Here is a 24,068-nt window from a genome sequence, read left to right as displayed (position 1 = left end):
ACTTGAGGGTCTCAAAGGCAGAGAGATAGAAATACATTCAGTCAGTTCTGGCAGGAGATACTACATTGCTGTACCATAATTATCTTCACCCTGGGGCTTGTCTACAGAGGGTAGTGCATACATCCCAGTACATCACCGGGGCCAAGCTTCCTGCCATCTAGGACCTCTATACTAGGCGGTGTCAGAGGAAGGCCCTAAAAATGGTCACTGTAAGATCTACCTACACCTGTTGTATTCGCCGCATGTGACAAATACGATTTGTTTTGTCGCCTTAACATTCTACAAAGCACTCATTAATCCACTGTAAAGTGTGGTTACTAGTCTCTCTCTCTCTCTGGTTGTGTGTCTCTTTCCCTCTCTCTGGTTGCGGTCTCTTCCCTCTCTCCCTGGGCTCTGTGTGGGATGTGTGGTGTATTACTTCTTTCCTGGTGTGTTGGATTGAGCTCTCCTGCAGGCTGGTCACAGTCAGACCACATAATTGAACAGCTCTGCTCCTGAACTCAATTTTATTCAAAGTGAAATAAGGCTGTGCTCCTGGGATAGCTTCAAAAGGAGCAGGGCCAGACCAAGGCATGATTCTGCAGGTCTGCTGGGCGGTGGAGGGGAAGGGGGGGGGTGTAACATCCAATTGGAGCATGGAAGGAAATCTGGACAGGCACCATGCTTAAATCAAAGGTGAAATGTCAGCGGAGTCGAGGCCTTTGAATTGGTTTGCTTTATATCTAATATACAGTAGCTATGGTTTCTCCATCCATGGACCTTTTGGAGAGGGACATTTTTGAAGAGAAAGTATTCCTTTAGTATAAATGGGTCAGTGTACAAGGTAATTTCCATGTAAAAGGACCCATGAGCAGCAACATGTGAGATTCATAGGTGCATGTCAAGTTGAGTGTCAAATGAAAGCTGAATCAACATTTTTGAGAAATTAAGGAATATATACACTAAATTTTTCAGCATTTTTCCATCCTAAAAATTTGGAATAAGCAAAAGCTTTATTTTCTGGTCAAATAGATGGGAAGGGGGTCTTAGAATGAATGATGAAAATAATCATGGCCTCTAAACCTTCAAGCTGCATACTGGACCCTATTCCAACTAAACTACTGAAAGAGCTGCTTCCTGTGCTTGGCCCTCCTATGTTGAACATAATAAACGGCTCTCTATCCACCGGATGTGTACCAAACTCACTAAAAGTGGCAGTAATAAAGCCTCTCTTGAAAAAGCCAAACCTTGACCCAGAAAATATAAAAAACTATCGGCCTATATCGAATCTTCCATTCCTCTCAAAAATGTTAGAAAAGGCTGTTGCGCAGCAACTTACTGCCTTCCTGAAGACAAACAATGTATACGAAATGCTTCAGTCTGGTTTTAGACCCCATCATAGCACTGAGACGGCACTTGTGAAGGTGGTAAATGACATTTTAATGGCATCGGACCGAGGCTCTGCATCTGTCCTCGTGCTCCTAGACCTTAGTGCTGCTTTTGATACCATCGATCACCACATTCTTTTGGAGAGATTGGAAACCCAAATTGGTCTACACGGACAAGTTCTGGCCTGGTTTAGATCTTATCTGTCGGAAAGATATCAGTTTGTCTCTGTGAATGGTTTGTCCTCTGACAAATCAACTGTAAATTTCGGTGTTCCTCAAGGTTCCGTTTTAGGACCACTATTGTTTTCACTATATATTTTACCTCTTGGGGATGTTATTCGAAAACATAATGTTAACTTTCACTGCTATGCGGATGACACACAGCTGTACATTTCAATGAAACATGGTGAAGCCCCAAAATTGCCCTTGCTAGAAGCATGTGTTTCAGACATAAGGAAGTGGATGGCTGCAAACTTTCTACTTTTAAACTCGGACAAAACAGAGATGCTTGTTCTAGGTCCCAAGAAACAAAGAGATCTTCTGTTGAATCTGACAATTAATCTTAAGGGTTGTACAGTCGTCTCAAATAAAACTGTGAAGGACCTCTGCGTTACTCTGGACCCTGATCTCTCTTTTGAAGAACATATCAAGACCATTTCAAGGACAGCTTTTTTCCATCTACGTAACATTGCAAAAATCAGAACATTTCTGTCCAAAAATGATGCTGAAAAATTTATCCATGCTTTTGTCACTTCTAGGTTAGACTACTGCAATGCTCTACTTTCCGGCTACCTGGATAAAGCACTAAATAAACTTCAGTTGGTGCTAAATACGGCTGCTAGAATCCTGACTAGAACCAAAAAATTTGATCATATTACTCCAGTGCTAGCCTCTCTACACTGGCTTCCTGTCAAAGCAAGGGCTGATTTCAAGGTTTTACTGCTAACCTACAAAGCATTACATGGGCTTGCTCCTACCTATCTCTCTGATTTGGTCCTGCCGTACATACCTACACGTACGCTACGGTCACAAGACGCAGGCCTCCTAATTGTCCCTAGAATTTCTAAGCAAAAAGCTGGAGGCAGGGCTTTCTCCTATAGAGCTCCATTTTTATGGAACGGTCTGCCTATCCATGTCAGAGACGCAAACTCGGTCTCAACCTTTAAGTCTTTACTGAAGACTCATCTCTTCAGTGGGTCATATGATTGAGTGTAGTCTGGCCCAGGAGTGGGAAGGTGAACGGAAAGGCTCTGGAGCAACAAACCGCCCTTGCTGTCTCTGCCTGGCCGGTTCCCCTCTTTCTACTGGGATTCTCTGCCTCTAACCCTATTACAGGGGCTGAGTCACTGGCTTACTGGGGCTCGCTCATGCCGTCCCTGGAAGGGGTGCGTCACCTGAGTGGGTTGATTCACTGATGTGGTCATCCTGTCTGGGTTGGTGCCCCCCCTTGGGTTGTGCCATGGCAGAGATCTTTGTGGGCTATACTCAGCCTTGTCTCAGGATGGTAAGTTGGTGGTTGAAGATATCCCTCTAGTGGTGTGGGGGCTGTGCCTTGGCAAAGTGGGTGGGGTTATATCCTTCCTGTTTGGCCCTGTCCGGGGGTGTTCTCGGATGGGGCCACAGTGTCTCCTGACCCCTCCTGTCTCAGCCTCCAGTATTTATGCTGCAGTAGTTTGTGTCGGGGGGCTAGGGTCAGTTTGTTATATCTGGAGTACTTCTCCTGTCCTATTCGGTGTCCTGTGTGAATCTAAGTGTGCGTTCTCTAATTCTCTCCTTCTCTCTTTCTCCCTCTCGGAGGACCTGAGCCCTAGGACCATGCCCCAGGACTACCTGACATGATGACTCCTTGCTGTCCCCAGTCCATCTGACCATGCTGCTGCTCCAGTTTCAACTGTTCTGCCTTATTATTATACGACCATGCTGGTCATTTATGAACATTTGAACATCTTGGCCATGTTCTGTTATAATCTCCACCCGGCACAGCCAGAAGAGGACTGGCCACCCCACATAGCCTGGTTCCTCTCTAGGTTTCTTCCTAGGTTTTGGCCTTTCTAGGGAGTTTTTCCTAGCCACCGTGCTTCTACACCTGCATTGCTTGCTGTTTGGGGTTTTAGGCTGGGTTTCTGTACAGCACTTTGAGATATCAGCTGATGTACGAAGGGCTATATAAATACATTTGATTTGATTTTGATTTAGAAAACACCTATCAGAAAAAGTCTTAAAAGTTATTAGAAATACATCAAAACATAATAATGTTGAAGACCCCTGCCAACTAATATCAACACTTAGATTGAGTTTTGGATCAATTATTTACCTTCTGTAAGTTTAAGAAACATTAACTTTTGCTTTGAGATTCTGTTACCAAAAACCCACATATCTGTAAGATATTTTCTCATTTCTCTTCCTCATGAGGAGTTATAAAGTTCACAGAAGTTGCAAGTAAAGACAGGCTTAACAATTAGTTGAAATGCTTTTACTGGTATCAATGTTATTCATGAGTTATTAAGAAATGTTCAGATCAACTAGCCCATGTCTGCTACCATGTTTTATTTAGTCCCCCCCATATACAGTTGAAGTTGGAAGTTTACATACACCTTAAACTCAGTTTTTCACAATTCCTGATATTTAATCCTAGTAAACATTTTCCTGTCTTAGGTCAGTTAGGATCACCACTTTATTTCAAGAATGTGAAATGTCAGAATAATACCAGAACTAATTATTTATTTCAGCTATTATTTATTTCATCACATTCCCAGTGGGTCAGAAGTTTACATACACTCAATTAGTATTTGGTAGCATTGACTTTAAATTGTTTAACTTGGGTCAAACGTTTCGGGTAGCCTTCCATAAGCTTCCCACAATAAGTTGGGTGCATTTTGGCCCATTCCTCCTGACAGAGCTGGTGTAACTGAGTCAGGTTTGTTGGCCTCCTTCTCGCACACACTTTTTCAGTTCTTCCCACAAATGTTCTATAGGTGTGAGGTCAGGGCTGTGTGTTGACCACTCCTATACCTTGACTTTGTTGTCCTTAAGCCATTTTGCCACAACTTTGGAAGTATGCTTGGTGTCTACTGCACTGTACTCTACTGTAATGTACTGTATTGAACTCTACTTTACTGAGCTCTGCTGTACTGTACTCTACTGTACTCTACTGAGCTCTACTGTGCTGTACTTTGATGTTCAAACTTGTGAAATGACATTCATATCCATAATTATGCATTGCTCTGTAGTACAGATCAGGGAGCCATGATGAAATCACATTACCGCAATGACGTTACAATGACGTAAATCCACTTCACTTACTGTAGTTCAATAACCAAAGTAGAAGATTCAGTGTCAGTGTGTCATGTTATAGCTGACACCATATTCTTTCTGCGGTCATCGTTGAATCTTAATTCAGAGCAGATTTTTAACAGTTTTTTAAAAATGTGTACACTTAAACTGAGGGAGAGTTTACAAAAATTCTGTTACCAAACTTTGCATCTGCACAGTTCTTTCAGTAAATGTTTTTGTAAAATGTTCTATGTCTATTGTTAAAAAATAGTCATTGTGCATAGAGTTGTATGGTTTGTCAAACTTTAAAATCAGTGGTTTTTGTTTGGCATACATTTTAAGTGATAAATTGGAGTCTCAGCGTAATTCTGTTATCATGGAATTGCCCACAAGCAACACCCTTAGAATAAATGGTTCAGTGTACACTCTCAACCCCCTTAACTCATTCTGTGTATGATTCTGTGTATTATCGTGTCGGTTATTACTCTGGCATTGAAAAAAATGGATTTCAAACATGCAGATGACAGATATCCAAGATATATCTTCTCTCATTGTCTCTCGCTGACAAAGTAGCTCATCGAATTCAGAACTCCTACGTTTTGTGATATTGCTTTGTTGAGATCTCATTCTGGGTGCTAGATGGCTTTTTTTGTGGGTTTGCGAGCGCTGAAATGAGCACAGGGTTTAAATGGCTTTCTTTGCCCGGAGAGGTCCGATATAATTGCATCCTGACAAAACATTTTGTTGCTTCTTTACCAGTGAAGCTGATACTGTAACTCTCCAAACACCTGAGCAAGGCACTGTGAATACAAGTACAGCACTACACCTCGTCTGCCTTCCCCATGTCTGCAAGAAACACTATCTGCTTAATGCGAATGTCTGCAATCGTAAATGTAATGAAATACCCAAATGTTCTTATCCCAGTCTAACATTATAGTGAAATGTATACAGTATGGCGCAAATGAACCTATGTTCAAGGTCTACTCCTGTAGCATTACTAGACATGTCCATTTCATTACATCTCAAATATTCTGTGGGTATAGACTGTAGAACAGCACTGAGTTCATCTGTTTTTGCTAACTTTTGCAAAACCTTTAACTTGTCTTATTTTTTAAAAAAATTTTGTGCCATGGGGTCCATGCTTATCACTCTAGCCTCTCTCTGTCTCTATTCCATTCCCTCTGCATCTTGCCAATAAGTGAAGAAGGAACTGTAAGATTACAATGGAGCAGAGTGTGTATATTTCTATTACAGAGCTAAATTCCCCTGCCTGTGGCTTCAAGACCCTCCTTAGTCTCTGTCACCCCTGTCTAGACTCAAAATACAAGAGTGCTCAGGAAGCCTGATGGCCATCATGGTGAGGGGCTCTTCAGACATATTGATGCTCCCTCTGAGTCCCCGGACACTAGCATCTTGTCCCTTCAAGCTACAACTCAACGGCGGCAGGAAGAGACTTTCTCATATCGGGGCCACATCTAGCCACGAGCAATGTGTTGGCGACAGGTTGCGACACATGTACTGTAACGCAAGCCTGTTTGGTTGCTGGTTGGTTTGCGGCAGTGAATTAGAATCCCTTGAAGTTTGGCTTGATGTGTGACTTAGGATGGGGAAAAAGTGAGGATATTGCTCAGCCAGATGTTAAGGCTAGGGAGATATTAAGGGGGGGGTATTAGCCAACGCTAGAGCTGGCTAATTGTGGAATCCAATCTTAAATCTTAATTACAAGTGATCTAGGGTGAATTATAACAACCAGGAAGCACCCCCCTGTAGGAAAATGGAGGTGGCTATATTTCATGTGAAAACCCGGTGTGACTACCAGCCAGCCCTGCACTGAGCACAGCGTCACAGCAGTCGGCTTAATAAGGAAATATTAGGCAAATTACCTATGAAAATGGACAGTCATTTCCATGCCCCGGGCAAGCATTTTTTAATCCCTTTAGACCTTTCGAGTCATTCATCCGTGTGCAAATGATTATTCTTGGTCTGACAGATCAATTGGGGTTTTGAGGAAAGATGATATTATATAGTTTTTTCACAAGGCCACATCGTAAATGACAGGGTTATGAAACAGGGGATAACATGGACGCATGTTTTCCCTTTCTAATCAACCTTAGGTGACTCTTGTCCTCCCTCTTGCCTCATCTCTCTCCCTCCTCTCTCTATCCCTCTATCGCTCACTCTCTCACCCACACACAAATACCAGTCTGATCTTACACACGCACACAAAGACAAGCGCACACACACGCGCACACACATACACGCACACACACACACAGCCGAGTACACAAAAGCAGCAGAGCGCTGTAACAGAATGCAGTCATTAGCAAATGGCCATATCATCCATTTTGTCGGCTCTGACAAATCATTTAATGGGATGTGGTCTGGTCATGGACCCATAGAGTGATACCTCCTATTTACTGTCCCCATTGCAAGCTCCTTTGCTCTGCCCCTAAATATGAATCAAACAGAGGTGAGTCCCAATAGATGAGAAAGATGGACAGAGTATCTCAGATTTGTATATATATTCCGCTTTTATCTTTTCAGCACTATAATTCTCTCCTCTCCTTTCTTCCTTGTTCATAGTGTGCCCCCTATAGGGCAGCAAGTGTATTGCTGCTCCATTTATATCGATGTCAAGCCTGCTATTTTATGATATTGGCTCGACAGATTACAGCAGTGCCAGATCCTACAATTGAAGTTCACCTTGAGTCGGGTCCTCTTAATTTAGAGGCAATACTTTTCTCAAAAAGAAACAGAGAATGGGGCCTCCCGAGTGGTGCAGCGATCTAAGGCACTGCATCACCACAGACCCGGGTTCGATTCCAGGCTATGTCGCAGCAGGCCGCGACCGGGAGACCCATGAGGCACAATTGGCCCAGCTCTGTCTGGGTTAGGGGAGGGTTTGGCCGGCCGGGATGTCCTTGTCACATCGCACTCTAACGACTCCTTGTGGTGGGCCGGGCGCATCCAAGCTGACTTCGGTTGCCAGTTGTACAGTGTTTCCTCTGACACATTGGTGTGGCTGGCTTCCGGGTTAAGCGAGCAGTGTGTCAAGATGCAGTGTGGCTTGGCAGGGTTGTGTTTCGGAGGACGCCTGGCTCTCGACCTTCGCCTCTCATGAGTCCATACGGGAGTTGCAGCAATGGGACAAGACTGTAACTACCAATTGGATATCATGAAAAAGGGGTAAAAATATATTTTTTAAATGTTATGAGAGTGAAACACAAAGATATGGTCTGTCTTAGTCTCGTAAACCCAACCTAGGCAGCAGCAGGGCCTAGAGGTTAGGGTTCCCATCAAATCACAAGGCAGACATGTTGGCAAAACCTTTTCAGTTGTTTTAGTGAAGGTAGTTGATGCAAACTAACTACTCGCAAAATGCACTCATTAAAAATAACCTCTGGTCTCCAGCTTGCTAGCTACTATTTTGTATTTTATTTAAGCTGATAAGGCAGCGATGTAGGCAGTGACGTAGTTTGTCTATACCAAACTGCCGTTCTATTACGTACTGACGTGTTCTGCCAGAACATTGGAACATTGAAACATTGTGGGAGGCAACCCTGATGTCTAGAGAGACTAGGTTACACTCACAATATCAATTCACATGACAATATAGTAAATCAAAACTATTCCATTTAACACACCAATTCAAATCAGTAGCCTATGATTTAAAAGCAGAGAATTCACGATTTACTCTTTTCAACAAAATAATAACTGGGGACTGCAAAGAATGAATGGTTAATCAGCAATGGCTTACAGTTGAGAAAGTGATTTTGTTCTGGGTGGTAGTAACAAGAAATGCCATGAGAGAAATATTCTAGCTCTCCCTGGCGTAATTGGTGTTGTCTTCTCTTGATCTGTCTACTGACACTGCAATGTATTTACATGGCCAGGTTGATGTGCTGTCATACTGCAGGCTACCTCCACTGCCAGTCTCACCATCTCATGTTTCAAACTGTAAATAGGCCTACCACTAAATGGTTTCTCCCATAGAAATAGAATCCACTGTCTCAGTCTGCATCTCAGTTCCTAACATGCACCCTTAGAAAAAAGGGTTCCAAAAGAGTTATTCTGCTGTCTCATAGGAGAACCCTTTTTGGCTGCAGGTAGAAGAACCCTTTTGGGTTCCATGTAAAACCCTCTGTGGAAAGGGTTCTACCAAAAAGGGTTCTTCATATGGTTCTCCTCTGGGGACAGCCAAATACCATGATAGGTTCTCGATAGCACCTTTTTTTCTAAGCGTGTAGGAAAAGCCCACAACCATAGTGGTGGCTGTTTGAAACAGACTCCTGTATAGAGCTTCAGACGAGAGAATGTTTTCTTTAACTTCTCTTTCAAAGACTGCCACATTCATTCCTAACTACCCTGTAGCAGGACTATTATAGTATTACATTACGACTTGACAGAAAACACGGCCCATCTTATTCACACATCCCTTTACTTGCAACACTTAATTCATTTGAGCAGCTAAAATGCCGCATTCCTCCACACACAGAGGGAAAGTTTTTAAAACACCTGTATTTAGCGGGTGGGTACTATAGTACTCCAGTACAGTAAATGATATTCAACCCATTTGCCATATCTGTATGATGAAGAGCATTGACACGGCTTCTCAGCCCCTGTATCCATCATTTAGTACATTCAAAGATTCATCAGTGCCCTGAGTGGCTCTGTGGGCACACAATGAACGAACAGACAGAGTAGAAATACCTTCCGTGTGACAGAACCATATACATGCTTCATAAAGTAATAGCTGCAGAAAGTGATTGTGCAGTGAATATTCTAAATCTTACATAAAATGAAGTATTTTGGATACACCTTCTTTCCCCTAAGTGCTTTATATTAAATTCAGTTCAGCAAGTCAGGAAGATCATTGGATGAGGGCCCTCAATGCTACATGAGCCAATAGAAAATATACTTCAGTGGGTAGGTGAGAGTTTGCCATCTCCAGCCACCACTTTATGAGGCTTTCCAAAGATCAATTGCTTCAGAATTCTTTCTATTTGAATGTCTGGACAACCAGGGCATCCCATGGTATTAAGATTCCCTTTTAATGATTTCCAGCACAGGCAAACTATGGTTTAAATGTTCTGAACTGAGCACAATAGGCGCAGCAGGCCTCTTACTAATCCTGTTTCCAAATGAGAGCCACTTGTCAAGGTCAGACTCCAAATCCGTTATTAATTTGTCCCCTGACAATAACTTCCTGGGGTATTCCCAGCCATCTTTCATCAGAACAACCCAATCGTCAGGCCCTAAGTATTTACGGACTTCGACAGCAACAGTGGCCCGCAGGCTACCAATTACCCCCTACATCTATTCAAATGACCATGTAATGTCACTGATGTTACACAGACCTGATCAGGAACAAATCAATGAGACAGTAACTAGGGAAACTACAGTGGAGGGGAGTATAGCTGTATAACCCCCATTGCACTCTCTAAAAACCCTACATAGTGAGGAGACATTTCTGAGGAATATGTTGGACCTTCATGTAGAGACCTTATATTGAATATGTTATGAATTCCTTATAGCATACCCTGCAAACAATAATACGTCACGAAATGGTCACCTAGTCATCAGGACATTGCGTCATGGTCCCCTGGAGGTTTTGTCGTGCAACACTGAAAGCACGAACGGCCGCATTTAACCACAGCAATGTGACTGGGAACATGGTTGAGTATAAACAGTCCATTTACAGTATTTCCTCTATAAGGCAATCAAACAGGCAAAACGTCAGTACAAAGACAAAGTTGAGTTGCAATTCAACGGCTCAGACACAATACGTATGTGACAGGGACGATCACGGATTATAAAGGTAAAATCCGCCACATTGCGGACACCAACGTCTTGCTCCCGGACAAGCTAAACACCTTCTTTGTCCGCTTCGAGGGAAACACAGTGCCACCACCGCTCCCATGGACTGTGAGGTCTCATTCTCCATTATCCATAGAAGACAATTAAGCATGTTAACCCACGCAAGGCTGCTGGCCCAGATGGCATCGCTAGCCGCGTCCTCAGAGCTTGCGCAGACCAGCTGGCTGGAGTGTTTAAGGACATATTCAATCTCTCCCTATCCCAGTCTGTTGTCCTCACTTGCTCAAGAACTAAATGACTATCGCCCCGTAGCACTCACTTCTGTCATCATGAAGTTCTTTGAGAGGCTAGTTAAGGATCATATCACCTCCACCTTACCCCGACACACTAAACCCACTGCAATTTGCATACCGCTGCAATAGATCCACGGATGACGCAATCGCCATCGCACAGCATACTGCCCTATCCCATCTGGACAAGAGGATGCAGAATGCTGTTCATTGACTACACCTCAGTCTTCAACACCATAGTACCCTCCAAGCTCATCAATAAGCTTGGGCCCTGGGTCTAAACCCTGCCCTGTGCAACTGGGTCCTGAACTTCCTGACAGGCCGCCCCAAGGTGGTGAAGGTAGGCAACAACATCTCAACTACGCCTATCCTCAACATAGGTGCCCACAAGGGTGCATGCTCAGCCCCTTCCTGTACTCCCTGTTAACCCATGGCTGTGTGGCCACGCACGACTCCAACTCAATCATTAAGTTTGCAGATGACATAACAGTGGTAGGCCTGATTACCACTCCCTGGCGTAGTGGTAAAAAATAAAATAACCTCTCCCTCAACGTCAACAAAATGAAGGAGCTAATCGTGGACTTCAATGGGGACACAGTGTAGAAGGTGAAAAGCTTCAAGTTCCTCGGTGTACACATCACTGACAATCTGAAATGGCCCGTCCACACAGACAGTGTGGTGAAGAAGAGGCAACAACGCCTCCAATTCGGATTGGCCCCTAAGACCTACACAAAGTTTTATAGATGCACCATTGAGAGCATCCTGTTGGGCTATATCCCCACCTGGTACGGCAACTGCACAGTCCGACAACCGCAGAGCTATCCAGAGGGTGGCGCTCAAAGCTTCACTGCCTGCCCTCCAAGACATCTACAGCACCTGGTGTCACAGGAAGGCCAAGAAGATCGTCAAGGACCTCAACAAACCGAGCCAAGGCCTATTCACCCTGCTACCATTCATAAGGCGAGGTCAGTACATGTGCATCAAAGTAGGAACCGAGAGACTGAAAAACAGCTTCCATCTCAAGGCCAACAGACTGTTAAATAGTCACCACGAGCCGGCTCCCTCCCAGTACCCTGCTCTAAACTTTAGTCACTAGCTGACTACCACTCGGTTACTTTACTATGCACCCTAGAGGCTGCTACCCTACATAGACCTTAATAGACTTTAATAATGGAACTCTGGTAACTTTAATAATATTTACATAATGTTTTACCCACTTAATATGTACAGTAACTTCAGAAAACTTTCAGACCCCTTGACTTTTTCAAAATGTTGTTACTTCACAGTCTTAATACATCTCTAAAACGTATTAAATAAAAACAAATCCTCAGCAATCTACACCCCATAATGACAAAGTGAAAACAGGTTTTTATAATTTTTGCAAATTTATGAAAAAAAAAAACATAAATATTGTATTTACATAACTATTCAGACCCTTTGCTATGAGACTTGAAATTGAGCTCAGGTGCATGCTGTTTCCATTTATCATCCATAAGAGGTTTCTACAACTTGATTGGAGTCCAAATTCAATTGACTGGACATAATTTGGAAAGGCATGCACCTGTCTATATAAGGTCCCACAGTTGACAGTGCACTTCAGAGCAAAAACCAAGCCATGAGGTCGAAGGAAATGTCCGTAGAGCTCCGAGAGAGGATTGTGTCGAGGCACATATCTGGGGAAGGGTACTAAAATAATTCTGCAGCATTGAAGGTCTCCAAGAACAGTGGTAGCCATCATCCTTAAATGGAAGAAGTTTGGAACCACTAAAACTATTCATTGAGCTGTCCCGATATTGCTGTTTATTTTTTTTATCCTTTGCACCCCAGTATCTCTACTTGCACATCTATCACTCCAGTGTTTAATTGCTAAATTGTAATTATCTCGCAACTATGGCCAACTTATTGCCTTACCTCCATAATCATACTACATTTGCACAAACTGTATATAGATTTTTTAATTGTGTTATTGACTGTGTGTTTGTTTATCCCATGTGTAACTCTGTGTTGTTGTTTGCGTCACACTGCTTTGCTTTGTTTTGTCCAGGTCACAGTTGTAAATGAGAACATGTTCTCAACTGGCCTACCTGGTTAAATAAAGTTTAAAAAATAAAACAATGGCCACCACCATTCTTAAATGGAAGAAGTTTTGAACCACCAAGACTCTTACTAGAGTTGGCCGCCCCGCCAAACTGAGCAATTGGGGGAGAAGGGCCTTGGTCAGGGAGGAGACCAAGAACGCAATGGTCACTCTGACAGAGCTCTGGTGTTCCTCTGTGGAGATTGGAGATCCATCCAGAAGGACAACCATCTCTGCAGCACTGCACCAATCACGCCTTAATGGTAGAGTGGTCAGTAAAAAGTACATGACAGCCCGCTTGGAGTTTACCAAAAGGTATCTAAAGACTCTCAGACCATGAGAAGCGTCACGTCTGGAGGATACCTGGCACCATCCCTATGGTGAAGCATGGTGGTGGCAGCATCATGCTGTGGGGATGTTTTTCAGCGGCAGGGACTGGGAGACTAGTCAGGATCGAGGCAAAGATGAACGGAGGAAAGTACAGAGAGATCCTTAATGAAAACCTGCTCAGAGCGCTCAGACTGGGGTGAAGGATAACCTTCCAACAGGACAACGACTCTAAGCACACAGCCAAGACAACGCAGGAGTGGCTTCGGGACAAGTCTTTGAATGTCCTTGAGTGGCCCAGCCAGAGTCCAGACTTGAACCTGATAAAACATATCTGGAGAGACCTGAAAATAGCTGTGCAGCAATGCTCCCCATCTAACCTGACAGAACTTGAGAAGATCTGCAGAGAAGAATGGAAGAAACTCCCCAAATACAGGTGTGCCAAGCTTGTAGCGTCATACCCAATAAGACTCAAGGCTGTAATCACTGCCAAAGGTGCTTCAACAAAGTACTGAGTAAAGGGTCTGAATGCTTATATAATTCTTATGTTGTAAGATGGCGCCGGAGAGGATGGCAGATGTTTTACGTTCCCCCAGCCGATTGTGTTTTTAGGTTTGTTTATTTGCAACTTATTTTTTTACTTATTTTGTACATAATGTTGCCGCTACCGTCTCTTATGACCGAAAAGAACTTCAAGACATGAGGACAGTGATTACTCACCACTGACTAGCAGAATCCTCTTTTTTCTTTCACGACTCTGACGAGCCCGATGAGAATACACTGCTTCCTCGGAAACAAGCCCTGATCCCCGTGATCTGCATGAAGAGGAGGTAGAGACAGAGGGGGTGAAGGTTGGGCTGCCTTCTGAGAATTCATAGGTGATCGAATAAACCCCCACTTCCCTCCATTCTGCTAGCAAACATGCAATCTTTGGGCAATAAAATGTATAAGTTACGTGGGAGATGAAACTACAAACAGTACATTAAAAACTGTAACATCTTATGCTTGGCTGAACGACAACAACATCAACATTCAGATGGCTAGTTATACGATGTACTGGCAGGATAGAACAGCGGCGTCTGGTAAGACAAGGGGCTGCGGTCTATGTATTTTTGTTTACAACAGATGGTGCACGATATCTAAGGAAGTCTCGAGCTATTGCTTTCCTGAGGTAGAGGATCTTATGATAAGCTGTAGACCACATTACCTACCGAGAGAGTTTTCATCTGTATTCTTTGTAGCTGTTTACATACCACCACAGTCAGAGGCTGGCACTAAGACAGCATTGAATGAGCTGTATTCCATCATAAGCAAACAAGAAAACGCTCACCAAGAGGCAGCACTCCTAGCAGCCGGGGACTTTAATGCAGGGAAACTCAAATCCGTTTTACCAAATTTCTATCAGCATGTTAAATATGCAACCAGAAGAAAAATAACTCTGGACCACCTGTACTCCACACAGAGACACATACAAAGCTCTCCCTCAACCTCCATTTGGCAAATCTGACCATAATTCTATCCTCCTGATTCCTGCTTACAATAAAAAATTAAAGGATGAAGCACCAGTGACTAGATCAATAAAAAAGTGGTCAGAGGAAGCAGATGCTAAGCTACAGAACTATTTTGCTAGCAAAGACTGGAATATGTTCAGGGATTCCTCCGATGGCATTGAGGAGTTCACCCCATCAGTCACTGGCTTCATCAATAAGTGCATTGATGACGTCATCCCCACAGTGACTGTACGTACATACCCCAACCGGAAGCCATGGATTACAGGCAGCCTCCGCATTGAGCTAAAGGCTAGAGCTGCCACTTTCAAGGAGCAGGACTCTAACCTGGAAGCTTATAAGAAATCCCGCTATGCTCTCCAACGAACCACCAAACAGGCAAAGCGTCAATACAGGACTAAGATCGAATCGTACTACACCGGCTCTGATGCTCATTGGATGTGGCAGGGCTTGCAAACCATTACAGACTACAAAGGGAATCACAGCAAAGAGCTGCCCAGTGACACGAGCCTAACAGATGAACTAAACCACTTCTATGCCCGCTTAGAGGCAAATAACACTGAAACATGCATGAGAGAACCAGCTGTTCCGGAAGACTGTGTGATCACGCTCTCCACAGCCGATGTGAGTAAGACCTTTAAACAGGTCAACATTCACAAGGCCGCAGGGCCAGACAGATTACCAGGAGGTGTACTGTGAGCATGCGCTGACCAACTGGCAAGTGTCTTCACTGACATTTTCAACCTCTCCCTATCCGAGTCTGTAATACCAACATGTTTTAAGCAGCCCACCATAGTCCCTGTGCCCAAGAACACTAAGGTAACCTGCCAAAATTACTACTGACCCATAGCACTCAGGTCTGTAGCCATGAAGTGCTTTGAAAGGCTGATCATGGCTCTCATCAACACCATCATCCCAGAAACCCTAGACCCACTCCAATTTGCATACCGCCCCAACAGATCCACAGATGATGCAATCTCCATTGCACTCCACACTGCCCTTTCCCACCTGCACAAAAGGAACACCTATGTGAGAGTGCTATTCATTGACTACAGCTCAGTGTTCAACACCATAGTGCCCTCAAAGCTCATCAATGAGCTAAGGTCCCTGGGACTCAACACCTCCCTCTGCAACTGGATCCTGGACTTCCTGACGGGCCACCCCCAGGTGGTAAGGGTAGGTAACAACACATATACCACACTGATCCTCAACACAGGGGCCCCTCAGGGATGCGTGCTGAGTCACCTCCTGTACTCCCTGTTCACTCATGACTGCACAGTCAGGCACTACTCCAACACCATCATTAAATTTGCAGATGACACTGATCACCGACAGCGACGAGACTATAGGGAGGAGGTCAGAGACCTGGCCGTGTGGTGCCAGAACAACAACCTCTCCCTCAACATGATCAAGACAAAAGGAGATGATTGTGGTCTACAGGAAAAGGAAGACCGAGCACGCCCCCAATTTTCATTGATGGGGCTGGCGTGGAGCAGGTTGAGAGCTTCAAGTTCCTTGGTGTCCACATCACCAACAAACTAACATGGTCCAAGCACACCAAGATAGCCGTGAAGAGGGCACGACAAAACCTATTCCCCCTCAGAAAAAGTTGGCATGGGTCCTCAGATCCTCAAAAGGTTCTACAGCTGCACCATCGAGAGCATCCTGACTGGTTGCATCACTGCCTGGTATGACAACTGCTCAGCCTCCGACCACAAGGCACTTACAGAGGGTAGTGCGAACGGCCCAGGACATCACTGGGGCCAAGCTTCCTGCCATCCAGGACCTCTATACCAGGCAGTGTCAGAGGAAAAATTGTCAAAGACTCCAGCCACCCTAGTCATAGACAGTTCTCTCTGCTTCTGCACAGCAAGCGGTACCAGAGCGCCAAGTCTAGGTCCAAGAGGCTTCTAAACAGCTTCAACCCCCTAGCCGTAAGACTCCTGACCATCTAGTCAAATGTCTACCCAAATGTCTACCCATTCTCAGAATGTCCATGTGATAACGTTGCGCCAAAACACTTAAGGGACCTCATGGGAATGTTGTCAAATGTCCTCAGGAACTCCCGTTTGCTGGGTAGTGCACATTGAATTCCTGAAGATAAAGCATATACAAGATGGCAAGAGATAGTGCCTCCTTTACATCACTATACTGTATATGATCACAGTTCACATCAAAAACAAAATTAATGCATCACACCATCACAGCTGTCAGCAAGCACAGTTGGCAGTCATCACTATTGCCACTTTGTCCTCTCTTTGAGCTCTCCCAGCTTTCATTCACCATACAAAATTCCTGCTGCCTGTCAGAACCAATAATGCCACCTCACACTTTTAGTAGTCCTGACATCTTGGTGAACCACAATCATCAAATGCTAAAGTCCGGCTTTGGATGTTGGAGGGGAGCCAGTGGGCGCGCTGGAGAGTGAGTGAGTAAGTGAGTGAGTGAGTGGAGGGAAGTAGGTAGGGGGGAGGGAAGTTAACACATACAGACACAGGTTTTCTCCCCAGTTGGTCTCCAGACTACACTCTAAGCAAAAAAGGTGCTATCTGGAACCTAAAAGAGTTCTTCGGCTGTCCCCATAGGAGAACCCTTTAAAGTGCCCTTTTTGGTTCCAGGTAGAAATAATATTTTGGGGTTACACGTAGGACCCATTCCACAGAGGATTCTACATGGAACCAAAAGGGTTCTAAGTGGAAACAAAAAAGGTTCTCTCTGGAACCTAAGTTTTCTCCTATAGGGACAACCGAAGAACCCATTTTCCTAAGAATGTAGAAACAAATGAAGTCTTGTGGGATAGTGTACATACTGTAGCTGAGGATGAAGTTGGAATAGGACATGAAGGGGAGAGAGAAGAGAGAGGCTCATGAACTCAACACTGTGCTGTAGTGAATAATGCAGCTCCAGGCTCGGAGGGGGAATACTCACTCCGGTTAAAGCATCACCAGAGACCAACACATTAAAGGACACACAGACAGCAAAGGACTCACAGATAGGCCCATAGCAAAGACACATAGACCCACAGCGAAGGCTGGTATTAGACATTGAAGGACAAGGAGACACTGTTTTTTCCACCTGTGATAACACCTTAAGAAGAACCACTGGACAACAGACTGCGGAGTAGCTCCTTTTAAAGAATTTCTATATTGAGGTCTGACATAGTGAATAGATTATCATACACATTTATGAGGCAGCTCTCTGCAGGGTTGAAGGCAAGAGCAGGAAACAACTTTATTAGCCCACAACTGTTGGGATTCAGCAGCTCTCTATGGGCCTCTCAGCTGCACTGGGTAAGACAGGGAAAGACAGGTACTTAACAAGCACTGGCAGGAATGACATTACATTGAAATGACATCGAAGCGCACATGCATGAGATTTGGTTCTGGGTGCCGAGATAATATTCACTCAGAGAGACATGGTTTCCAACCTGTCACAATTTAATCTATTCTCATGCATGCATTCGAACATTCCAAAACAATTGACTATTGTAACAAATTACTGGAAAAAAAGATAAATAGACCTCTAACTTTTATACAGCACTTTATGTTAATTCATTAATTGGTGTTCCTGTAGTGTACTATTGAAGGATTGGCCCAGGGGAGAATGGGGGGTGAAAACACCAGTTTGTTTGTTCATTGATTCCCCCTCAGACCCTTCAGCTGGAACCAGACCTGATGCTTATCTGCAGCTATGTTTGCTTATGCACTGCTGTTTACTAGTCCAGAGAAAGGGTTACAACCACATAAAAGTCAGGGAAGAGTGAGGGATTGGCAATGCCTTTGAACCCAATGCCTGGATGAGTCCATGCATCACAGCACTGACAGGTGTTTCAGCACTTCAGGCCTTTAGTGCTGGGCTTGAGTATGGCAGGGGACTCATCAAAGCTAAATGCAGAACCTGTTTTTTTGGCCTTTGTTATGAGATGCAAATGAGAGAGTGATGTATTCAGAGAAGCTTGGAAAATACATTTAATGAATTCTCATGCTCAGTTCACCATAGGAAGATAACCAAAAGGGACAATAACTGCAATTGGAAAATGATTGGTTGGAATCTAGATAAATTAAGGGAGCAATTAAGTACATTTGAAGCGCATTAATAGATTTAATCTCTAAAACATGAGCAGTAATCTAAATATTCTGGAAGAATTTATTTGGAGTCTCAAATAGATGATATCACGACAAACTGTTCAACTAATTCTCCTCTTACCCTAATGTTTGTTATAGTTTTACTATCTATAGGAGCCATATAAAGTATTTTTACCTGTAGCCTATACCAATAACACATCACAGCACTGGGTTCTTACCTGCTTTAAGCTAAAAGTTATCAATGGCAGGCAGGGTTTGGCCAAAAGGGATTGAGAGATGTAAACCGGTGGATATGAAACAGAGATATGTGAATTCTAACTGATGGCTTCATGCAGGGAATGTGGCTCCTTCTACATGCTGTCAGTCAGGTGAGACAAGTGCCTATATTTCATATACTGTATGTAGGAGTGGCATTGGCTTCTAATTTACATTCAACCAATTTACTATCAACATGAGAGAGATTTCATCTGTATTTTTCGTAGCTGTCTACAAACCACCACAGACCGATGCTGGCACTAAAACCGCACTCAATGAGCTGTATACTGCCATGAGCAAACAGGAAAACATTCATCCAGAGGCAGCGCTCCTAGTGGCCGGGGACTTTAATGCGGGGAAACTTAAATCAGTTTTACCTAAATTCTATCAGCATGTTAAATGTGCAACCAGAGGGGAAAGAAAATTCTAGACCACCTTTACCTCACCCTCCACTTGGCAAATCTGACCATAATTCTATCCTCTTGATTCCTGCTTACAAGAAAACAGTTAAGCAGGAAGCACCAGCGACTCGGTCTGTAAAAAAGTGGTCAGATGAAGCCAATGCTAAACTACAGGACTGTTTTGCTATCACAGACTGGAATATGTTCCGGGATTCTTCCGATGGCATTGAGGAGTACACCACATCAGTCACTGGCGTGCTCAGTCCCCTCCTGTACTCCCTGTTCACTCATGACCGTGTGGTGCAAGGACAACAACCTCTCCCTCAACGTGATCAAGACAAAGGAGATGATTGTGGACTACAGGAAAAGGAGGGCCGAGCACGTCCCCATTCTCATCGACAGGGCTGACGTGGAGCAGGTTAAGTTCCTTAGTATCTACATCACCAACAAACTAACATGGTCCAAGCACACCAAAACAGTTGTGAAGAGAGCACGACAAAACCTATTCCCCCCAGAAGACTGAAAAAATTTGGCATGTGTCCTCAAATCTTCAAAATGTTTTACAGCTGCACCATCAAGAGTATCCTGACTGGTTGCATCACTGCCTGGTATGGCAACTGCTCAGCCTCCAACCGCAAGGCACTATAGAGGGTAGTGCGTACGGCCCAGTAAGTCACCGGGGCCAAGCTTCCTGCCATCCAGGACCTCTATACCAGTTGGTGTCATAGACTGTTCTCTCTGCTACCGCACAGCAAGCGGTACCGGAGCGCCAAGTCTAGGTCCAAGATGCTTCTAAACAGCTTCTACACCCAAATCATAAGACTCCTGAACATCGAATCAAATGGCTACCCAGACTATTTGCATTGCGCTGCTGCTATTCTCTGTTATCTATGCAGTCACTTTAATAACTCTACCTACATGTACATATTGCCCCAATCACCTTGACACCAGTGCCCCCACACATTGACTCTGTACCGGTACCCACTGTATATTGTAATGAATACTCAGGGAGAAAAAGGTGTAGATTCACGTGGCAGTTGTTTATTTTGCCTTCGCAGAAGGCTGGAATCGTGGTCACAGGCAGGCAATGGTCATACACAGGTAGGCAAACAGGCAGGTGAATCAAAACTAGGACTGAAGGCTGTAACTGGTTCTCACAAACAATCAGTACCTCACAAAGGCACAAACAGAATGAATTGAACTAAATAAGGAGCTGATAAGACCAGGTGAGTAACTAACACAGGTGAAATCAATGAACAAAATGAAAGACAGGGCTACGTTCAAGAACACAAAGAAACAGAACACAAAGTTGACTAAGAAAATGAATACACCATCTTACATATATAGCCCCACTCTTGTTATTTACTGATGCTCTTAAATTATTTGTTATTCTGATCTCTTACTTTTTTTGCGGTATGTTCTTAAAACTGCATTGTTGGTTAAGGGCTTGTAAGTAAGCATTTCACTGTATTCGGCGCATGTGACAATAAAAATGTGATTTGATTTGATACCGGATGGGTGTAACGTCCAACAGGTCCCCCACACACAGCAGATGGTAGGAGGGTTTTTGTTTTTACACAGCTGGTGAATCATGTGGTGAGAATGGAACTGGCACAGCTGTGGTAGAAACAGAAATGCTTGTTGCCTTGGTAAGAAAATATGAATGCTAAGCAGTTGTGTTATTTTTTTCTTATTTTCTCATGGGTAATTAAATCGCCAGACTGTTTTTCTACAGTTGTGTTAGCAAGGTACAGTATCACTACAAATGTATTGAAATCCTTTGAACAGGCCTACATCCCCAAACTGCTGTAGAGAAGGAAATAATTGTGAAATACAAGAAAATGATTCCCCAATTATGCTTTTACAGATGGTGTACCAAATTCACTCACTCATACGGATTATTTTGTGCTTATTGTCAACGTTTGTAGGGCTATTATCAATGTAACTGAGAACACAACCAGGCATTACAGAATGAGTAAGTCTGCGATCTCAACAGTCTAAAAGAGAAATCATGTGAAATAATACTTCACATAAGGTTCACTTCATGACATATTGATGTTGATGTGAATTTATGAATTTATTTATGAATTTATGAAATCTACTGGACATCTACTGGACACGATGCCAACTCCTGTGTCATCAGACTGTCACCAGCTTCACTCAGCTTCCAATATGTTAAAGGAAAACTCCACCCAAAAACTATCTTTTGGTATTTGTTTCATTAGTCCATTGTTGATATAAACTCAGCAAAAAAAGAAACGTCCCTTTTTCAGGACCCTGTCTTTCAAAGATAATTTGTAAAAATCCAAATAACTTCACTGATCTTCATTGTAAAGGGTTTAATCACTGTTTCCCATGCTTGTTCAATGAACCATAAACAATTAATGAACATGCACCTGTGGAACGGTCGTTAAGACACTAACAGCTCACAGACGGTAGGCAATGAAGGTCACAGTTATAAAAACTTAGGACACTAAGAGGCCTTTCTGCTGACACTGAAAAACACCAAAAGAAAGATGCCCAGGATCCCTGCTCATCTGTGTGAATGTGCCTTAGGCATGCTGCAAGGAGACATGAGGACTGCAGATGTGGCCAGGACAATAAATTGCAATGTCCGTACTGTGAGATGCCTAAGACAGCTCTACAGGGAGACCTGATGGACAGCTGATCGTCCCCGCAGTGGCAAACCACGTGTAACAACACCTGCACAGGATTGGTACATCCGAACATCACACCTGCGGGACAGGTACAGGATGGCAACAACAACTGCCCAAGTTACACCAGGAAAGCACAATCCCTCCATCAGTGCTCAGACTGTCCGCAATAGGCTAAGAGAGGCTGGACCGAGGGCTTGTAGGCCTGTTGTAAGGCAGGTCCTCACAAGACATCACCGGCAACAACGTCGCCTATGGGCACAAACTCACCGTCACTGGACCAGAAAGGACTGGCAAAAGTGCTCTTCACTGACGAGTCGCGGTTTTGTCTCACCAGGGGTGATGGTCAGATTTGCGTCGAAGGAATGAGCGTTACAGCGAGGCCTGTACTCTGGAGCGGGATCGATTTGGAGTTGGAGGGTCCGTCCGTCATGGTCTGGGACAGTGTGTCACAGCATCATTGGACTGAGCTCGTTGTCGTTGCAGGCAATCTCACCGCTGTGCGTTACAAGGAAGACATCCTCCTCCCTCATGTGGTACCCTTCCTGCAGGCTCATCCTGACATGACCCTCAGCATGACAATTCCACCAGCCATACTGCTCGTTCTGTGCGTGATTTCCTGCAAGACAGGAATGTCAGTGTTCTGCCATGGCCAGCAAATCTCCAGTGTTCTGCCATGACCAGTGATCTCAATCCCAATGAGCACGTCTGGGACCTGTTGGATCGGAGGGTGAGGGCTAGGGCCATTCCCCTCAGAAATGTCCGGGAACTGGCAGGTGCCTTGGTGGAAGAGTGGGGTAACATCTCACAGCAAGAACTGGCAAATCTGGTGCAGTCCATGAGGAGGAGATGCACTGCAGTACTTAATGCAGTTGGTGGCCACACCAGATACTGACTGTTCATTTAAATTTTTACCCCCCCTTTGTTCAGGGACACATTATTCAATTTCTGTTAGTCACATGTCTGTGGAACTTGTTCAGTTTATGTCTCAGTTGTTGAATCTTGTTATGTTCATACAAATATTTACACACGTCAAGTTTGCTGAAAATCAACGCAGTTGACAGTGAGAGGACGTTTCTTTTTTTGCTGAGTTTAGTACCAAAATGATTTGCATGTCAGCAATTACGTTTTCAAGATATAAAACTTTCAAATGGCTCCGTTATGAGCCTCTTTGCTGTTGGACCCTGACATGATATAGAACACAAAAAAGCAGCTTCATCCACATATAAAGAAGTGCCCTTAGTGAAACATGTCTCATGAGACGGGAGAGCTCCAGTGGTTAATGAGATAATTATCTTCCAAAAGCACCTCTTTTATTGAATATGACAACTTGAACGACATTTCTTTCATAAGTGGCAGAACCTCCCCGTCTTAGGCAGGTTCAGTACTAGAGGCCATACCTGCCCTTCCTTCCTCCTGTCCTTCCTGTCTGCAACCTCCTCTCTGTGTTATTTCAGTGAATTAAGCTCTTCACCACCCAGATACAGTACCTGGACAACTGTAGGTGGAATTTAACACAATGCACAGTGTCCATATTAGGACAGCTGCATGTAGACTAGAGGTTCTTCTGAAAGATGAGGGAAACGATACTGTCACTAATATCAGCGTGATGTAAATTGAAGTTTCCAGGCCTAATAGAGAATGCATGTAAAAGCCAAAGTGTCATTAATGGGAGCTGTTTCCTCTGAGTCTAATGTGGTGTGAGGATCTAATGTTATGGTTATTAGACTGCTCTCCCTGTCTCTCCCTCCCTTTCTCTCAAACTAACCAACAATATGGCTGATGTGACACCACACTGAATCCCCAAGCATCCTCCTGACATCTTAATTCAACTGCTCCTGGGCAGGTTTTACCCCTCTGTAAATCTGTTTGAGAGGATTATATCCTCACCTTATTTTTGGGGTGTTTGAAATCACCATATGTTGGCTTGTGACTAAATCTTAATCCTGTTTGATTCAGTTAGCTACATGTGTCTGCACTGTCATCCATTCTACATCGGGAGAAGCAGATACGG

This window comes from Oncorhynchus tshawytscha, linkage group LG05, assembly GCF_018296145.1.
Source record: "Oncorhynchus tshawytscha isolate Ot180627B linkage group LG05, Otsh_v2.0, whole genome shotgun sequence".
Classification (NCBI taxonomy): domain Eukaryota; kingdom Metazoa; phylum Chordata; class Actinopteri; order Salmoniformes; family Salmonidae; genus Oncorhynchus; species Oncorhynchus tshawytscha.
This window is presented reverse-complemented; position numbering follows the sequence as displayed.